The sequence below is a fragment of the Arachis duranensis genome, chromosome 3, assembly GCF_000817695.3.
Source record: "Arachis duranensis cultivar V14167 chromosome 3, aradu.V14167.gnm2.J7QH, whole genome shotgun sequence".
Classification (NCBI taxonomy): Eukaryota; Viridiplantae; Streptophyta; class Magnoliopsida; order Fabales; family Fabaceae; genus Arachis; species Arachis duranensis.
Window position 1 is genome coordinate 73,292,589 of NC_029774.3, and position 8,648 is coordinate 73,301,236.

Here is an 8,648-nt window from a genome sequence, read left to right on the forward strand (position 1 = left end):
TGTGGTAGTGAATGGTGAAAAGAAGCTTGTGAGTGTGGTGGATTGGGGCTGTGTTGAAGGGATGGTCTCTGAGCATAGGGTGGGGCTTGTTGGTAGCTACAAGGTGGTCCACCGAATCTATCAGTTGGGTATGCATTGTAGAATGGTCTTTGTCCATGATATCTAGGAGGATGTTGTTGCCAAAAGGGGTGATCAGATCCTCGTGGCTCCATCCATCTTTGATTGCTTAGTCTTTGATGCACAGTCCTGTTATAGCTTCCATTCCTTGCAACAAAATTAGAACCAAACTCAAAGCAAGAGGGGTGAGAATTCATAATAGGTATCAGAAATAAGAGGAAAGAGAGAAAACAAATAAACAAGTAAAAGAAAAATATTATATTTTTTTGATGAAAAATATTTACAAAAACCAATAATAAGGCACACATTTGCAATTTCCCGGCAACGGCGCCATTTTGAAGAACTGAAGATTGATGGTTTAGAAGTTATAGTAAACTCTCGTTGTAAGTATAGTTACTAAACCAAGCAATTAACCTTTCTTACAAACGTTTTGGTTGTCACAAGTAACAAACCCCTAAATAAATTGATAACTGAAGTATTTAAACCTCGGGTCGTCTTCTCAAGGAATTGCAGGGAGGTATGTTCTTATTATTGGTTATGAGCTTTGTGAATCGGGGGTTTTGAGAATGAGGAGCAGATATGATAAATGACAAGTAAACTAAATAAATGACTGTAAAATAAACTCTTGGCAAGGTATGAGAACTGGAAGTCATATCCTAGTTATCCTTATCAATTGTGATGAGAATTGGATTTTTCTCCCACTTTGTTAACCTCTAACTATGAAGGTAAGTCAAGTGAATGAATTAATTCGAATCCTCAAGTCCCAGTCTTTCCTTGGGAAAAGTTAGAGTTATTGGATCTCGAATCAATTCTTGAAGAATCCAATTTTCAATCAAAAATGAGTTTGATAATTCAAGAGTTACCAATTAATCAACCAAAGCCAAAAGGTAGAAAAATCTAAATTATTTATATCATAAATAAGAGGAACAAATCATAGATCTGAAAATACCTCAAATGATATTTATTAAGAAAATCATAACATGAATGTCATTAAGCCAAATTGGCAACATATATAATTAAAAATAAGAGAAGTCAAAATAAAGAAATATTTAACCTGGAGCTCAGAAGAATTATAAGTTGAAATAATAATAAATCCTAAATCCTTTAAGAGGAATTCTAATCCTAAATCCTAAGAGAGAGGAGAGAACCTCTCTCTCTAAAAACTACATCTAAACAATGAAAAGTAAATTATGAGAGCCTGATGATGAATGGATGCATTCCCCCACTTTATAGCCTCTTGATGTGTGGAAAAGGATCCAACACAAAACTCACCGGCAAGTGTACCGGGTCGCATCAAGTAATAATAACTCACATGAGTGAGGTCGATCCCACAGGGATTGAAGGATTGAGCAATTTTAGTTTAGTGGTTGATTTAGTCAAGCGAATCAAGTTTTGGTTGAGTGGGTTGTATTTGACAGAAACTAAATTGCTTGGAATATAAAGGGAGAGGGGAAATTGCAGTAAATTAAAGAACAGGAAAATAAACTTGCTGAATCTTAAAGAACAAGAAAGTAAATGACTGAAACTTAAAGTGCAAGAAATGTAAATTGCAGAAACGTAAAGTGCAAGAAATGTAAATTGCTTGAATATAAAAGGGATTTGAGGACTGGGATTGCAGAATCTAAACAAAGAGAAAGTGGGTTGCCACAATTAATAAAGCAGAAATTGAATTAGAAACAATTAGAACTCAAACAGAAATTAAAAGTAAAGTGCAGCAGGGTTCACAGAAGAACCAAAAGTAAATTGGGATCTCAGGGTTCAAGAGACTAGGTAGCAGAGCCTAGATCTCAATTATCTTCCCAGATCCAAGTTCTCAAAGCAATTGACAAGAATTGAAGAAGAAGCAGTAAAGGGAATGTAAATGTGTTCAATTATGCAGAAAAGAAGTTAAAGAGATTTTAAATGGAGATTGAGACAGAATTTCCTCAATTCTTCACACCCAAAACTCAAAACAAGGAAGTTAAAAAGGCTCAAGCAAGAACAAGGAAGAAGAGAGATCAATTCTCCTCCCCAATTCTCTGAAATCTCAGTGAAGACACCAAGAGAAGTTCCAAAATGCAAAAATAAAATTCAGAGCTCAAAGAAAGTGAAAAATTCAAAAGCAAAGCAAAAGGTTCTAATTACATCAAACTAGCTCCTATTTATACACTTTCTATTCTTGGATTTTGGGATTTGGATGGGCTTTTAATTTGGTGAAGAAATGAATTAAAATGGAATTTTAATTGAATTTTCAGCCCAAAAATAATAGCTCCAAGGAGGCTGCCCTGCCCTTGTGGAGGGCAGGGCAGGATTTGGTGCGTGTTGGTGCTTGCTTGGTGCGGTCTGGTGCGCAGAACGCTGCCCTGCCCTCGCGGAGGGCAGGGCAGGAAAAATTGGTGCGCCAGAAATGTGCCACGGTGCGTGCTGATGCTGCCAGAATCATGCCATGATGCGCCAGGATGGTGCCTTGGTGCACAGGATGCTGCCCTGCCCTCGCGGAGGGCAGGGCAGGAAAAATTGGTGCGCTAGATGGGTGCTTGGTGCGCTGCTTGGTGCTGCCAGATTCATTCCTTGGTGCGCCAGACTCGTCCCTTGGTGCGCCAGATTCATGCACCAACAAAATGCTGCCCTGCCCTCGCGGAGGGCAGGGCAGTGTTTCCAAAATGAAGTTCCGCGTTCGAATCCGGGCAGAAACACACGCTCATTCATTTTCCTTGGTTTCTTGGCACGGTAATGGAACTTAGTTCCTTGCTTCCTCATGGTCCCGTGTTCAACTCTTGTGACAAGCATTGGTGGACATTTTTCCTTTGATTTTCTTCCCTTATGAGCCCGATACTGCCCTTGTGGAGGGCAGGGCAACATTTTCTTCTTCTTGATTCCAAGGCCCAAATTTGTGCTCTGCCCTTGTAGTGGGCAGGGCAGAGTTGCCTTCTTTGCCTTGTTCCCTTATGTTGCCCTCCTAGAGGGCAGTGTGCCCTTGTGGAGGGCAATGCTTGCCTCCCTCATTGCATGCGGCACACTTTTCCTTCCTTTGACCACGCTTCCTTCTCCTTGGGTCACGCTTTCTTAGGCCACGCTTTTCTCTTTTATTCTTTTCTTCACCTGAAATAAACCAAAACAACCACTCCAAGTATCACTAAATTCATAAGGCTTATAAATCAATTAAACTTCAATTAAAATTAGCTTAAACCTCATGAATTAACATTAATTTCATGGTGGTTGCTTGATTTAAAGAAGTTATGCATTTTCACTCCAAATCACTTACTTAGGAAGCAAGAAAGTGCATAAAGACTAACAAAACAAATGAAATTAGCTTGAAAAATGGGTATATGATGACTTGTCATCACCTCTAATCTGTGTTTTTCGGGCCAAAAACTGGGTCAAAAATAGCCCAGAAATCGCCCCCTGAGTATTCTGGTTTGTTCAGGTCGCGGGCAAGTGACGCGGAGGCGTCGCTCACGCGGCCGCGCGGATTGAAGTTCGCAGATGCGACGCATCCGCGTGGATCACGCGTTCGCATCGCCTGGTGTCAGGGCAACTATGGCATATTATATATCAAATCGAAGCCCCGGACGTTAGCTTTCCAACGCAATTGGAACTGCCTCGTTTGGACCCTTGTAGCTAATGTTATAGCCGTTTGAGTGCGAAGAGGTCAGGCTGGACAGCTTAGCAGTTTCTCCAACTTCTTGTATTCCTTCCATTTTTGCATTCTTCCTTTCCATCCTCTGAGCTATTCCTGCCCTATAATATCTGAAAACACTTAACACACATATCAAGGCATCTAATGGTAATAAGAGAGGATTAAACATAGGGAACTTAAGGCCAAAGAAGCATGTTTTCAATCAAAGCACAAAATTAGGAAGGCAAATGTAAAACCATGCAAATAGTATGAATAAGTTGGTAAAGAGTTGATAAAATCCACTCAATTAAGCACAAGATAAACCATAAAATAATGGTTTATCATTGGACTCTTGGGATAAGCTGGTCACGGCCTTCTTGGCCGAGTTCTTTCCTCCTCAAAAGCTGAGCAAGCTTAGAGTGGATGTTCAGACCTTCAAGCAAAAAGATGGTAAATCCCTCTATGAAGCTTGGGAAAGATACAAGCAGTTGACCAAAAAGTGTCCTTCTGGCATGCTTTCAGAGTGGACCATTCTAGATATATTCTATGATGGTCTATCTGAGCTTTCTAAGACGTCACATGACCATTCTGCAGGTGGATTTATTCACCTAAAGAAAATGCCTGCAGAAGCTTAAGAACTCATTGACATGGTTGCAAATAACCAATTCATGTACACCTCTGAGAGGAACCCTGTGAGTAATGGGATGCCTCAGGAAAGGGGAGTTCTTGAAATTGAAACTTTGAATGCCATATTGGCTCAGAACAAAATGTTGACTCAACAAGTCAACATGATTTCTCAGAGTCTGAATGGATGGCAAAATGCATCCAACAGTACTAAAGAGGCATCTTCTGAAGAAGAAGCTTATGATCCTGAGAACCCTGCAATGGCAGAGGTGAATTACATGAGTGAACCTTATGGAAACACCTATAATTCCTCATGGAGAAATCATCCAAATTTCTCATGGAAGGATCAACAAAAGCCCCAACAAGGCTTTAATAATGGTGGAAGAAACAGGTTTAGCAATAGCAAGCCTTTTCCATCATCTTCTCAGCAACAGACAGAGAATTCTGAGCAGAGCCCCTCTAGCTTAGCAAACATAGTCTCTGATCTATCTAAGGCCACTTTAAGTTTCATGAGTGAAACAAGGTCCTCCATTAGAAATTTGGAGGCACAAGTGGGTCAGCTGAGTAAGAAAATCACTGAAACCCCTCCTAGTACTCTCCCAAGCAATACAGAAGAAAATCCAAAAGGAGAGTGCAAGGCCATTGATATAATCAATATGGCCAAATGCACAAAGGAGGAGAAGGACGTGAATCCCAGTGAGGAAGACCTCCTGGGACATCCTCTGAACAAAAAGGAGTCCCAAACTGAGAAACCTAAGGAATCTGAAACTCACCTAGAGACCATAGAGATTCCATTGAACCTCTTTTTACCATTCATGAGCTCTAAGAACTATTCTTCCTCTGAAGAGGATGAAGATGTAACTGAAGAGCAAGTTGCTCAATATTTAGGAGCCATCATGAAGCTAAATGCCAAGTTGTTTGGTAATGAGACTTGGAAAGGTGAACCTCCCTTGCTCATTAGTGAACTAGATACATGGGTTCAGCAAACTCTACCTCAAAAGAAATAAGATCCTGGTAAATTCTTAATATCCTGTACCATAGGTACCATGACCTTTGAGAAGGCTCTATGTGACCTGGGGTCAGGTATAAATCTTATGCCACTCTCTGTAATGGAGAAACTGGGGATCTTTGAGGTACAAGCTGCAAGAATCTCATTAGAGATGGCAGACACTGGGAAAGGTTAAAGGCCTTTACATCCCTGCTGATTTTATAATCTTAGACACTGGGAAGGATGAGAATGAATCCATCATTCTTGGAAGACCCTTCCTAGCCACAGCAAAAGCTGTGATTGATGTTGACAGAGGTGAACTAGTCCTTCAATTGAATGGGGACTACCTTGTGTTTAAAGCTCAAGATTATCCTTCTGTAAACATGGAAAAGAGGCACGATAAGCTTCTCTCAATACAGAGTCAAACAAAGCCCCCACAATCAAACTCTAAGTTTGGTGTTGGGAGGCCACAACCAAACTCTAAGTTTGGTGTTAAACGTTTGGTGTTGGGAGGCCACAACCAAACTATACGTTTGGTGTTGAACCCCCACATTCAAACTCGATGTTTAATGTTGGGAGGTCCCAACAATGCTTTGAACATCTGTGAGGCTCCATGAGAGCTCACTGTCAAGATATTAACATTAAGGAAGCGCTTATTGGGAGGCAACCCAATTTTTATTTATCTATATTTCTATTGTTCTTTCATGTTTTATTAGGTTTATGATCATGTGGAGTCACAAAACAATTGCAAAAATTAAAAACAGAATAAAAAACAGCAAAAGAAAAAGCACACCTTGGAGGAGGAACTCACTGGCATTTAGACGCCAGTAAGGAGCATAGAGCTGGCGTTTAACGCCAGAAAGAAGCATCAGACTGGCGTTAAACGCCAGAAACAAGCATGAAAGTGGCGTTTAACGCCAGAAACATGCTGTAGTCTGGCATTAAACGCCAAGATTGCATAAAGAAGGCGTTTACACGCCTAATTGGTGCAGGGATGATAAATCCTTGACACCTCAGGATCTGTGGACCCACAGGATCACCTCAGGATCTGTGGACCCCACAGGATCCCCACCTACCTTCTCCCTCTCTCTCACACCTTTTCATAACACTCTTCTCCAAACATCATTCACCCATCACTTCTTCACCACTCACATCTATCCACTCTTCCCCACAAACCCTCTATCTTTCTTCATTTTCACACAACACAACCCTCTCTTCTCCCCCTTAGCCGAATACACATCTCTCTCCCTCTCATCCATCTCTTCTTCTTCGTCATCTATTCTTTCCTCTTTTGCTCGAGGACGAGCAACATTTTCAGTTTAGTATGGTAAAAGCATAGTTTTTTTTCCATAACCATTTATGGCACCTAAGGCCGGAGAAACCTCTAGAAAGAGGAAAGGGAAGACAAAAGCTTCCACCTCCGAGTCATAGGAGATTGAGATATTCATCTCAAGGGTCCATAGCTCAGTAGTAGAGCATTTGACTGCACATCAAGAGAGCCCACTCATGGACCTCAACAAGAGCATGAGGAATTCCCTCATCAAGAAATCCCTGGATGAAGAATTCCCTCATCAAGAAATCCCTGAGATACCTCAGGGGATACATTTTCTTCCACACAATTATTGGGAGCAACTAAGGATAGGAGCACCAAAATCACTAGGGATCAAGCAACAGAGGCAAGGAAGAGACATATAGGAGCTCAAGAGCATCATTCGTCCTTCAAGAAGAAGGTACCACCATCACTAAGGTGGACTCATTCCTTAACTTCCTTATTCTTATCTCTTTTTTTTGGTTTTTGAGCTTCATGTTTGTCTATGTTTGTGTCTTTATTACATGATCATTAGTGTCTAGTGTCTAAGGAGAAGGCGCCACCAACACTAAGGTGGACTTAAGGCTATGAATAATTCCATTAATCCTTCACCTCTCTTACATGAAAAATGTTTTTAATACAAAAGAACAAGAAGTACATGAGTTTTGAATTCATCATTGAATTTAGTTTAATTATATTGATGTGGTGACAATACTTTTTTTCTGAAAGAATGCTTGGAACAGTGCATTTTTTTATCTTGTTGTTTATGAATGTTAAAATTGTTGGCTCTTGAAAGAATGATGAAAAAGAGAAATGTTGTTGATGATCTGAAAAATCATAAAATTGATTCTTGAAGCAAGAAAAAGCAGTGAAGAACAAAGCTTGCGAAAAAAAAGAGAAAGAAAAAGAAAAAGCAAGAAGAAAAAGCCAATAGCCCTTAAAACCAAAAGGCAAGGGAAAAAAGGATCCAAGGCTTTGAGCATCAATGGATAGGAGGGCCCAAGTAAATAAAATCCAGGCCTAAGCGGCTAAATCAAGCTGTCCCTAACCATGTGCTTGTGGCATGCAGGTCCAAGTGAAAAGCTTGAGACTGAGTGGTTAAAGTCGTGATCTAAAGCAAAAAGAGTGTGCTTAAGAGCTCTGGACACCTCTAACTGGGGACTTTAGCAAAGCTGAGTCACAATCTGAAAATGTTCACCCAGTCATGTGTCTGTGGCATTTATGTATCCGGTGCTAATACTGGAAAACAAAATGCTTAGGGCCACGACCAAGACTCATAAAATTAGCTGTGTTCAAGAATCAACATACTTAACTAGGAGAATCAATAACACTATCTGAACTCTGAGTTCCTATGGATGCCAATCATTCTAAACTTCAAGGGATAAAGTAAGATGCCAAAACTGTTCAGAAGCAAAAAGCTACAACTCCCGCTCATCTAATTAGAACTAATATTCTTTAATATTTTGGAATTTATAGTATATTATCTTCTTTTTATCCTAATTGATTTTCAGTTGCTTGGGGACAAGCAACAATTTAAGTTTGGTGTTGTGATGAGCGGATAATTTATACGCTTTTTGGCATTGTATTTAGGTACTTTTTAGTAGAATCTAGCTACTTTTAGGGATATTTTTATTAGTTTTTATGCAAAATTCACATTTTTGGACTTTACGATGAGCCTGTGTGTTTTTCTATGATTTTAGGTATTTTCTGGCTGAAATTGAGGGACCTGAGCAAAAATCTGATTCAGGCTGAAAAAAGGACTACTGATGCTGTTGGATTCTGACCTCCCTGCACTCGAAATGGATTTTCTGGAGCTACAAAACTCCAAATGGCACGCTCTCAACTGCGTTGGAAAGTAGACATCCAGGGCTTTCTAGAAATATATAATAGTCCAAACTTTATTTGAGTTTAGATGACGCAAACTGGCGTCCAACGCCAATTCCATGCTGCATTCTGGAGTAAAACGCTAGAAACACGTCACAAACCAGAGTTAAACGCCAAACAGACGTTAC

The 8,648-nt window shown here is 40.2% G+C and overlaps 1 non-coding gene across 1 annotated transcript; it reads right to left on the minus strand.

The window, feature by feature from the left end:
- Window positions 1–4,125: 4,125 nt before the first annotated feature.
- On the minus strand, window positions 4,126–4,229 carry LOC127746296 (small nucleolar RNA R71). The gene has a single exon (XR_008007916.1). It is a non-coding gene; the product is annotated as a small nucleolar RNA R71 (small nucleolar RNA).
- Between the last annotated feature and the right edge of the window lie 4,419 nt (window positions 4,230–8,648).